General features: G+C 32.6%; 1 long non-coding RNA gene across 1 annotated transcript; it reads left to right on the forward strand.

Moving 5' to 3' along the window:
• The first annotated feature begins 281 nt into the window (after positions 1-281).
• On the forward strand, positions 282-4,115 carry LOC131067218 (uncharacterized). Its single transcript, XR_009111792.2, has 2 exons — positions 282-467; positions 3,878-4,115. It is a non-coding gene; the product is annotated as an uncharacterized LOC131067218 (long non-coding RNA).
• Positions 4,116-12,496: the final 8,381 nt, after the last annotated feature.

Consider the following 12,496-nt stretch of genomic DNA (forward strand, 5'->3'; position numbering starts at 1 on the left):
CTTGCTGCTCTTTGAGTTCATCGGGTGTTAAGGGAGGAGTAGTAGGAGCAACATATTTTGTTTCAACTTGCTTCCAATATTGTACACCAAGTCCTTTGATGTAGATCTTCATTCTGTCTTTCCAGATCTTGTAGTTATCCTTGTTGAACTTCGGACCCTCTTACTTCATCATCTTGACTTTCTTAGAATCTTTCCCTCAAGCGGTGAGGCTTTTTGCACACAGAGGACCAAAGCTCTGATACCAATTGTTAATTCTATGAGGATCTGGTTAATACCCATGAGGTATTATGAAAAAGATTTCTTAAACTAAAAAGGCACAAAATGCGTAATTGTTATGAAATGTTAGGGTTTTCAAACCTAAAACAAGAAGAAAAGATGAAACATTTACATCTTTTTCATTCTTCTTTTTCGTTTCTTCAACTTTGCCGCCACCATGGAGATTAGGGTTTGAGAAAAAAACGTGCTTGGTAAGCTCTTCACTCCAGATCTTCTCATTATTATCTAATGCCGCTTTGAATTTCTTTTTTTTTCTTTTGTATTAAGGACTTTGTGAGTGTAATTTTGGTAATAACTTTCTGCCAAGGAATTAGGACCTGGATCTTTTCTTTTTCACAGTTATTGGTCCTCCATGGGCGCTGCTACAAGGGTATATCTTCTCTTGAGACTGCTATTTGTGGTTGATATAGTTGACAAAGATCTATCTTAAATCTTTTGATAACACTGTCCTCCTATTTCTACATCTACCTTCTTACTATTATGACAGTGTTATTTTACTGCATTTCTTCTATATGATTGTCTTTTTCCTTTAAACATGGGGTTTTGAAGGAAAACCCTCTGTTATGCTGCATTTCCTGCCATGTGTTTTGGGATTGTTCTTAGGCTGAGATTAACATCTTGTGACAATAAAACCTTCATTTAAACTTCATTGTGCTCCTATCTTTGCATCTTCATGTATTGTTCTGAGTGCTTCATTGTGCATTGTATGGACTGTTGCTTTATCGGAGTTGTTGTATTCTATGAGACTACTAATCTCTTTACTATTATTATAACAATGATGTTCTTATATTGAGGGATGAGACTATTTCACAAGACTGTTATAAACATAAAATACTTCTTTGACTATCAAAAATGTCTATCTTAGACTTGCTTCTTTCGGTGTCAATAAGTGTAATATTATAGTATTGAATCTTGCTTTTAGAATGCTTACCATTATGGGGATTTCATCTTCTTTTCACTGTCACTGTAACAACTTACTGTCTCTGTCCTTTGTCTTCCTTGTATGTACTGTACCATGATTGGATTGTAACTGCATCTTGCTTGTATCATTTTGTGTCATGACTGCAAATACTATCCATCATGCTCTTGGTTGTGACCAAATCTCTTCAAGGTGTTTTAGCTATTTGTTGTCCAAGGCTTTGACTCACTATATGATACTCTGCTAACTAGCTATGACTTCATGACTATACTCGTGATGTTCTTCTGTATGTTGCACTTTTCACTATTCATCTTTGATTTGGGTTGCTATCTCATCTCTTTTTGCTTAGAGTCTTGTGCTCTGTGTGATGGATTGAAACTTCATTCACTGCTCAAGAATTATTTGAGATCCTTCTTATCAATGTCTTAACCGTTTGAGACCACTGTCTATTATTCATTATTGAATTGGACAGTAATATTTCCAATAAATACTGCAATGAAGGTCTTCACATTGTTCACCTTTGATTTGACAGTGACCTTAGTGAAGTTGCAATCTACCTTGTGGATATATCAAATTCCCTAGGGATGCTCACTGTTTTCACCCGTACTCATGCCTGCTCAATGATGTGACAGTTCTCTCCTCCTGACTATACTTTGCCTTGATTGTGATTGACAAAGTCTTGCTATGACTTCTGTGATATGATTTTCATGCATTGAGTCTCTTTTAGAGTTCACTGGTGCTCATGACTATATAAAAGTACTTTGCACCTTGATTGTGGATACTTGTTGCTGTGTGAAACTTTTGGCTTTAAAACTGTATCTTTCATGGTGACAAATGATCTAGCTTACCTTTATGACTAAACATTTATCCATTCTTTATTATGGTACTCACATAACTGTAGCAGTCATATCACTGTCTATGTGATAGTCCTTTTCAAAATCATATTTACTCATTAGCAGTTGTAACTCTATACACTTTGAAGCGACATGTATGTTTCCTCACTGTACTTGTATACTTCATCTTGAGGACTCTTAAGTCATATATCACTGCCTCTATCACTGTGACTGCTATTTTTGTATGCTTCATTCTCACCATTAAGACCTCTATTATTCATGTTTGCATTTAGGACTGCATTAAATGGCACGACTATTCCACTTTTCTGTGAAAGGTTGCTATGGCTGTCCTTTGTGATTATCACTGCACTTTATGGCTCTTAGGTTTGTTCCCTATGGATAATTCTTGTTTGATATAACATTTATTACTTTGAATAAAGTAGATGCCAGATACCTGCAACATGTCTATCTTTAACATGCTCGTTGATGCATTATATGTTGCTTGAAACTTGAATATAATTCCAAGAATTAACAACACCCTTTGTACAATTTGTTCATTGTAAATGTGCTATCAAATTATTCATTTTGCAACTCTTGATTGTCCGTTTAGGTTGCTACATATATCTCTGTTTCTGCCTTACTGATCATTACAGGATTACTGCTTTTTGGGCAGTGGGCTATGTATGATCTCCTTTTGATTGCTCATACATGAATGTATTAAAGCTACATCTTTTGTGGGCTGTAAGTAAATATTGTCAGAGTTGCTTTCTTGAATATTTTATCTTTAGCCTTCAATACCCTGCCTGCTACATGTAATTCTTGCTATGACAACATATGAAGATATAAATGTTCTCATGGCCTTTTGACTGCTAAAATATCCTGATGATCTAGGTCTGTAATTGCATTTTCTCATATGATTTGTTATAAAGCTCTTGCCAGTGCCTGCAACTTTCAATGAACACAATCTTTTGCACTTCGGTAGCCACTATCCCTGTAATTGTTCTTGACGATTGTCTTGCTTATATGGCTCATTGATTACTATTTTACACAATCTGATATATTGGGATCATTATTATTAATCTTATGACTACTTGTCACCTTGATTGACCTTGATAGCTCCAAAGACTGCCCTTGTGAAACCCTGATCACTATCCATTGTATCTCAATTGTTGCTATGAAGCCTTGGATGGATGTCTATTGGCATACTCTATGAACAATAAGGATTCTTGATCAGTTGTCATACTATTCTAGTTAATTGGAAAATACTATGAATTGTGCAAACCAAAATAAGGTGGGGAATTTTAGTTTTTACATGATTCGCTATCACAACTGGAGTATTCTATATTTGATTCAAAGACGACTTTCCTTACTGTTCTACTTATGAAATTGATAACTTTCATTGTTTTGTGATAGCTACTTGTGCTAAAAATTAAAAATTCTCCCACCTTAAAGGTTCACTCAACTTTTCTTTGGATAAAAATGATCATACAAAATTTCTTAATGTTTATTGCAATGTTTACTTGATAATTTTCCATCTTATTTTATCTCATTTCTTGGATTAACATGTTGGGCTCAACCCTTGTGGGAGTTGGGAGCCACATTTTACCCCACATGCTACATCTGAAAACATGATTACCCCTATAGCTGCACATGAAGGGAACAAGTTAGAAAACAAATGCATATTTTTTGGATGAGTATGATATGATGACTTGATTGTTTTTTTATTTCTTGTTCAATGTGCATTTGAGTCAGTATATATATGCATAGGGATAATTGTATTTAGGATGCTTCAGATTTGTCATTGCTTAGATCTTTATGATCTAACATCATTCTCATTACTTAAATGCAGGCACTAGGAGCTATCTAGAACAACAAAAGACACAAAAGACTAGAGGTAAGACACATAGTAGAGCGACATAACGAACCAATCATTCAAGCAATGACTGGTCTCACTTCCTATTTACATTTATTTTCTTATTCATGTATATGCTCTCTTTTTATTTGCATTGAATAAGTTAGTCTCATGGCTTGTGTTTGACAAATGTACTTTTCTACATTCAATGAAGATTACTTCTTTGCTCAGAAAAGACTTGCATAAATCCTTTCTTTGTTACTTGCACTTGTATGAATGCAATAATCTGTTAATGTAATCTTTTGATTTCTGTTTATGCACTTGAATGTAATATATGAAAGATTAAGAAATGTACCTTTCCTTCTTTCAATTTAAAACAATAAGCTCTACCTGATTGAGGTATAAGTGAAAAACTGGTGACAGGAAGCAGAAGAAATAGTACACAAATTGTTCTTGTGTATGTTATTAGTTTCCTTATATTAGGAAATATTTATTTTTCCTACATACATTATTAAGCTTGTTTAGATTATATTACAATGATTAGGATGAGGACATGCTCCATAATTCTTCAATTACATGTGCCAATCATACCCATCTTTGGATAATTGAGTCTCACACCTTCTTTTGAATTTATTAGCCACCTTCCATAACCATTTGTTTATCCTTACCTAAATATGTATAATAATGTTATCACAACCTCAACCTCCTTATGATAATATCTTATGAACTTACATTTATTTTAGTGTATGAAATCTAAATTTCCAAACATTTGATGTTTTACAATTATTATTTTATGAATCACAATATCAAAATGTGAAATAAAAGTTGAAGTGTATTACTCCACTTCAGCCTAAGATAGGAAAAGAAGTCACAAAATACATTTCCCACACCACTCTCACTCCCTCGAGTGCATGGCCACTTTAGACAATAAGAAAACTTGCTCTTAATAATATTTTGATGAGCTTAGCTACCTATCCACTTCATATTGTGGCAAATAAAGAGAGTCACCCCATCTACCATGTAAGTCAAACTCACTCCAAACTCACCATGTCTTGAAGTAGTCACTACCTCTCTCCTCGTTAGCTACATTAAACATCGATAGCTCAGGAATTGTGGCGACAAACTATAGAGAAACACCATTCAACGTGGAGAAAAGCCACTCCATGTCGTGGCACAGTTGCATGCAATCTTCACAATGAACTCCTTCCACATCTGCAACTAGATACTGCCAATCTGTAAACAGATCTAAAGAAAACATTATTCTAACTATCACCAACTTCCCATGCCAACTCTCAAAATAGGAAAGACCTAGAATGTGGCAATGAAGAGGAAGAGGAAACTTGGAGTTTCATGGCATGGACTAAGTTACAAGTAGAAAAAATCTTCCATGTCTCCAACAAAGAGGAAGATGACTCTAAATTCGTGGAAAAAAATGGTGGGAGAAAAATTAATATAAAGCAATGGGTTTTCATTCCATAGACAACAGACAGAGATCTGCCCATCAATACCCTTTCCTCTATGAACATTATAGGGGAGATGATCAGAAGTAAATTTGAAATATTGAAAAAAATATTTTCATATTTTTTTATAGTTTTTCTATATGTTAGTAATTGGTATTTTTGAAAGCTTTCGGAGCATTTTCAGCGCTTGAAACTTTGGCCTGTCCTTTAAAACATTGCCATAGGCAAGTTATTTTAGGACTTCGCCTTCAACTCTTGGAGAATTTTCCAATGAGTTAAACGGCTTGCGATTTTGAGTCTTGAGTAGAAAGTTATGTCTAGTTAAAGTTGGGACAAAATTTCATATAGTTTTTTGAAAATTTCTTAGTTTTGGATTTTATTATGTAAATAAACAAATATGATGTTGGGTTTCGATTCTTAAGGGGTTTTGGTGACCCTTGGAATCTCATAAACTGATATATGTTGGATTTTTGAATTAAATAGATTACTTTTTTTGGCTTGCTTCAATTCTGTGTTTACCTTGTTCATGTAAACAAATCCACAATACCACAGGTTCTCACTTAGGTGTTGTCATCCGAATCCATAATTCAGATTAGGAGAACACTAGGTTCATGGAGGGCCAACCTTAAATCACACACACTAAGTAATATATTAAGTCTAGAGAATGTTAGGTGTGTGATTTAAGTCGTCCATTCATAGAGTAAGAGAAGAGAGCATTGGCAAGGTGCATGGAGCCTACCATCCACAACAACAATTTGAAAGGAAGGCATTGGCAAAGTTGTGGGTCTTCATATCTCCAATCCCAACCAGGAAATAGGGATATCAAGTAGGTGGATTAAACCCTCTATTTCCATGTTGATAATGTTGGATCTTAGAATGAATGAAGAATTTTTAAGAAAATGAGTCATGTCTTTATATAGAGAATTCTATCTCACATTAGTGAATACCAAGGAATCTTAGATCAGTAGGGAAATATTGCAGCTAGGTAAACAAATAGAATTTGGCTCTTATTGATCTCTTTCCATTAACATGTTTTTAAATCTATACAAAAATCATCCTTTTGTTCTTACTTCCCCACCATCTTTCTAATGTTAGATGAAGGAGTCACTTAATCCAATGACTCTTCAATTAATGATGGTCACTAATTCTAATTTATTTAAGAAATTCATTGAGTATAATATGTCTATTTGATCTAACAAGATATACCTTTTGATTGGTATCAAAATAATATTACGTTAATCTTGAAATTATGTTGCAATGAAAAACCTTAAAGGACTTAGACATAAGTTTTGGATGAATAATCTAAATGGAATTACATGACATGATCGTAATGAAGTGATCCTTTTTACAATAATCATTAGCTAACATAAACAACTAGTACAAAAATTAAAAAAAGGAAAATACCTTGAATATCTCAAGGACATTATATCTTGTTTCCTAATAACTTGATAGGATCTTAGTTTTTCTCACCATTACTGTTTAGTATAAACATAATATAGTTGTTTGAAGTAAACATACAATCTTTTTTGATGTAAAATGTAATCCGCAATCATTCATTTTTTTTTACTACTTGAAATAAACTAAATGAGATGTTAATTATTTTCTATTAAATCATAAGGTGCAATCTTTGCCATTGTGATAAATAATTGTATTCTTGAAGGATGATTTAGAATAGATAAAATCATCTATATGAGTTTATAATTGGCTAGTATGCCATTTCATTTTATTTTAAATGACAAGTAATTTGAAAATTATAATTCATTAATTGTTATCTTCAATAACGATTGATTTGAAATGATTCCTTTGCATGAAAATGTAAATAATCCCTTTCCTTTTAAAATCTTATAATTACTTCCTAAGCAATTGATTGGACAAAATTTTCAATACATTACTACATCGTAGCCTTCCTCTCATGTGTGCATAAGATATGAAAGATTTTTGTTTTATTAGATCTAAAGAACTAGTCATTAACATAGTTACATATCACATTCTCCCAATTGTTGCATATGACTGTGAAGCCTAACACAAACCACTAATTACTAATTTACCATAATCCAAGATATCAACACTCCACGCATCATACTTAGGAGGATATGAATTAAATTGGTGGGTGGTTCCTATGAAAAAAAAATAGAAATCTTTTAAACTTAAATGCCAAATGTCCAAAAACTATTCAATTAATCACTCATAAGCTAATAATGTGATCAATACAATATCTTAACAATAATTTAAATATACATTAAATAGTTATTTCCTATTGAAAGGTATATGCAAATGAATTTATCATTGTAAAAGATTATACAAAACTATTCCTTACCTTCTCAAAAATTAAACAACTAGGATCTCATCTAATTAAGAGATGTTCTAGAAAGAAATCTTAGTTAGTATTGCAATCTACATATAAGATTTAGGAGAAATATACCACCTAAAAGAGAAGATCAATAAAGGTTAGCTTTAAAATTAATTGTTTTTAGCTCAATGCTAAAACTAAGGATTAAGAAATATATGATTCAATTCTTAGTAGATTAACAATGTAGTTGGAAATATATTTGAATTAGAAGCATCCCTTTTCCTTCTTAATAATGGATTTATGATAGCATATAAATAATAATTTATTTATGTATGTCTCACCTTAAGAAGTTAATATAATTATTGAATAAAGTTATATTGTTTATCAATAAATGCCTCAAAGTATAACTCACAATTAATGAAATATTATAATATTTTCTATAGTTTCTTTTGTGTAAATCGTGAGAATGATTTAAAGAGATAAAATTATATTTTGAAAGGATATAATTAGATTGTATTTTGTTTGAATTATCTTCCTTTTCAAATAATGAATTCTACTTGTCATTTAATAGTTTTATTTTCCAGATAGATAGAATGATTCCTTCCTAAATCTTGTAATTTTCTTTCTATTTTCCTCTATATGAAGCACTTATTTTTATATAATAGTTTAGTTGCATTTTTATTTTTATGTTGTTAGTAAACATACACAAGAGGAGCAATATAGAAAAACCCTTGCAGTTTTTAGTATATACAGTTCCTCTGGGTCGTGCTTACGGGTAATGCCGTCGTGATTGAGCTATTGCATCTAACGCCTAATAAAATTGCAACAATGGTGTCTATGGCATCATCCCTATAAATCGTTAGGGAGTAATAAGGGACATTGTGGAGTTAAAATCCAAGGGGTGGGAAATCATTCTTGGATAAAAAATTCTAATAAGATATTTTTTGAATGAACCTACATCCGCTAGTGAAAATCGTAGAAAACCCCAATAGGGCTTGGATGTATGCAATTCTTCTATTTTGTTATTTTAATTTTGGGATATTATGATTCTCTATTTCAACACATGGGATAAGAGTGACGTGATCTTAGGAATAGGATTTAGATGGAATTAGGTAAACAAGCTAGGGGCCAACATGGACCCTTTTTGCTTTATGATCTTGCCAACGTGGGTAGCAACTATGGAGAAACTATCAAGGACAATGACCCTAGAAAGGGTTATGTACCCATTAAACATCTTACATCAAACCCAATTTAGAAACCAAAATTACATAGGCCTTGATCTTGTTTGGAAACAGTGTATGTGGACAGTCTAGGGATGGAGTGTGTCCTTAGTACATAGGCAATCAGGGATGGGAATTTAGGATGGTTAAACAAGAGTAATAACTCAAGATAATGGTTAAGGGGATTGGGTTAATAATTTCTAACATAAATATTAAGCTAAAATAAATTCATGTATACTTGGAAGGATCTTAGATGGATTGCTTGATACCTTGAGCCCATAGGCTAAATTCCGAGGTGTGTTTCAAGCTAAAATAAAAATAATACCTCTGAGGACGACGACCCCAATGCACTTCCAATATGAAGTGTAGTCTTCAGGGATGTGACTCAGGACTCAGATGGTCTTGATGATTCACAAGATTATGGACATAGCACATACTTATCCCATGCCTAAATGGAGATAGATGCCTACACCTGTTGGGTGGCTGCCTATTGTGAATAAAACATATGCCTAAACCGCATGATTAGATGAATGAACTAATACCTATGCTATCTAGATAGGAATACCTGAGTATATTGATGAATGAACACTTAATAACTTAAAGAAAATTAATAACACAAAAAAATTAGTTTTTTGTGCTATTATGGAAGGTTATTACATTTGTAATCAAACATTTATCAAGTAGGTAAAAATCCCACCTATTTTGGGTAGATTAGAGTTATTACTCTTAGAATTAGTTGCCCCTATTTTGTTATATAAATATCCCTCACCTCTTGCTGTGCTAAGTTTGCTAGCTCAATTGATTATGAATTCTAGTTTAGTGCAAAGGGAGTGCAAAGTTTGTTCATCTTTGGATTCTAGTCTCGCTTTCCTTCAGTCATTTTGATCTTGGGTGGATTCATAGCTAAATCTGACATGGCATCAGAGCTAGTTGTGAGTTGTGGGTTCACAATCTTTTAGGAAACTAGAGTTACTTTATTCTTGAAAGCAAAGTATGCTGTTTTCTTGCATTTGATGATGTCATGGAGAATAAAAAATGGTTGAAAGAAGTTCAAATTTTTGGGTGATCCTCTATCTTTATTTTCACCATAGGTATTTTGGGAGCTTCCTAGAGGAAATCTGGGCTCACTATTGATTTTAGAGCAACCAAGAAAGTCATAATAGCTTTTTATTTTGTTTAGATCGAATATCGGAGGTGAAATTTATGAATGTTTGAAGTAGAGGTTTCATGGCCAGATTTGGAGAGTAGCTATTCTTTTGAGACATTTTGAGGTCAAATAGATTATGTCATCAGGTTTAGAAAGCCCACATCCCATTAAATTGACTGTCAAATCATCAATTTTGAAGAAAGTAAAATTTGGAGCAAAATTTTTAGCAGGCAAGCCATACAACCTATGCATGATACGACACACTTTTTGAGACAAAAATCATTAATTTTTCTATTATTAAATAAAATATATATTGTTTTTTTAGAAAAAAAAATAGTATTTTTAAATTTATAAAAGTTAGTTTTAATTTTTTCTAAAATTTGAAAAAATAAAAATAAAAAGTACTTGGAGGGTACCTACGCAGATATACTCTGCAGGCCTTGTCCCTACAGGTTGTACCAAAGGAGGTATGCAGGTACCCTTGTTGGGCCCCATACCCCTATTGGGCTACACCCTTTGTTTTAAAACATGAACCTTTAAAAGAACCACACACCCCTATTAAATCATTTAAGGTGTAGCTTCAACCCTCGATTGTTTGCCACTTGGATTTCATGGCAATAAAAATATTTTTTTATTATTATTAAAATTTTCAAATTTACACAATTTTTTTTTAATAAGCTACTATGTGCCCTCTTCAACCTTTGTGCTAGTGATATCGACTTGCATGTTAATCTTTTGACCTTGTGTCATACTTGGCGATTTTTTCTAAATTTGGCTATAATTAATTTTGGTTGGAGGTTTCTTAAAATTAGTAAACATTTTACCTTTAGTTGGAAAATTGACAAATTTGGTAGTTTTCTAAATTTTATGGTAGTTCAGCTAAATTTGGTGAAGGTTGATTTTTCCAGATTTTGGATCCATCTTTGTTGGAATTTTGCATTTTGCCCCTCATCTTTAGACAACTCATTCTCAGGCATAAAAAGGCATTTTTTAGCATAATTTTTTTGATTTGGGGTAAAATTTTGTGCTCTTCATGGTAGTGAAATCAATTTTTTCTCAAGTGATACCACTTTTCCAAAAAAGTAGTTTTCTCATCAAATCCTAAAGGACATTTCTCATTTTTTTAATTTCAAATGGATGTAAATTTTCACATGCGACCTCAGATTCAGGTGATTATATTTTTTGAAATTGAATATTTTTCTAAGAACTACACATTGGTGTTATTTTGAAGTTCTCATTTTGAGATTTTATTTTACATTTAGTCTTTGAGTCCATTTTTGGACGTTGTAAAATCCTAGAAAATAATTCCAACATTGAAAACACATTGATTTATTAAGTGCCAAAACATTTTTTTGTTGGGGAGATTCTTGATTGAGTGAAAAAAGGGGCATATCTCTTGATGTATGTGTTTTTTTACTATTTCTTTGTGCTCTTAGTTTCCCACACATAAATCATTCTAAGGCTCCTTTGCTAACACCATATAACCATGCAACTCGACATCAATGTATGATACAATAGACAAAGTTCGAGGCTATCAAATTGACAATGATTTGATTAGCCTTGATCTAAAGAACTTTGAGAACATATGGGATTATATGACTAAGGTTAATGATTTGAGAGCACAATTTAAAGAATGTAGTATTGAGAAAAAGGAAATTTAGTTATTATAATGTATTGAACAAACTAGGTCTTGAATATGCATATTTTGTTTCTAGCTTTCACACTCATAGGATAACTATGGTATTGGCTTACTTTAAGTCTTCATTTGCATCTTTTTTGAGATGTTGATACATGAACAACAAAATCTTCTTTCTATGGGTCTCGTAAAGAAATCCAAGAATCAAGTTTTATTGGCTAGTTGGCCTAAGGAATTGAGAGAGTCAAGGTAATTTGACAAGAAACAAAAGAAATTAAAGAAAAATCTAGATACAGATCGAACATAGAATAAATCATTTTTAAAAGATGATTCATCTAAGAAGGAGAAGCCTACTTGTACATATTGCAAGAGGATTGAGCATGAAGAACATTCTAATTATGAGAAGGCTATTCATGATCTAAAACATCTTGTTAAGAGGAACAACATTGATCTACCTTCTAGAATTTTTGAGTCGACTTCTTCTTCCCATTTAAAATATTCAGTATCTGCTCAAGAAAAAGGTCATGTAGGACTTGCTTCTGAATCACCTAAAAATAAAGGTAAAACTCTTTGTGCTCCTACAAGTCTGAATCAGGGAGATGACTCCTAGATTCTGGAGCTTCTCACCATATGATTTCTGCACGATCTATGTTCTCTTCTTTTGAGCCTTGTGTTATGCCACCTATTTTGAAGGGCAACAATACTTACATGATTTTAATTTGGAAATGTTGTGTTTATATTGGAGATGGTATCTTAATTGATGTTTTTTAGGTACCTCATCTATCAAACTGTAGCGTCCTAAAATTGCGACACTTGCAATTTCGACTGCATTTTGGTCTTCACGATGGCGACGCAACACGGAA

This window comes from Cryptomeria japonica, chromosome 3 (assembly GCF_030272615.1).
Source record: "Cryptomeria japonica chromosome 3, Sugi_1.0, whole genome shotgun sequence".
Classification (NCBI taxonomy): domain Eukaryota; kingdom Viridiplantae; phylum Streptophyta; class Pinopsida; order Cupressales; family Cupressaceae; genus Cryptomeria; species Cryptomeria japonica.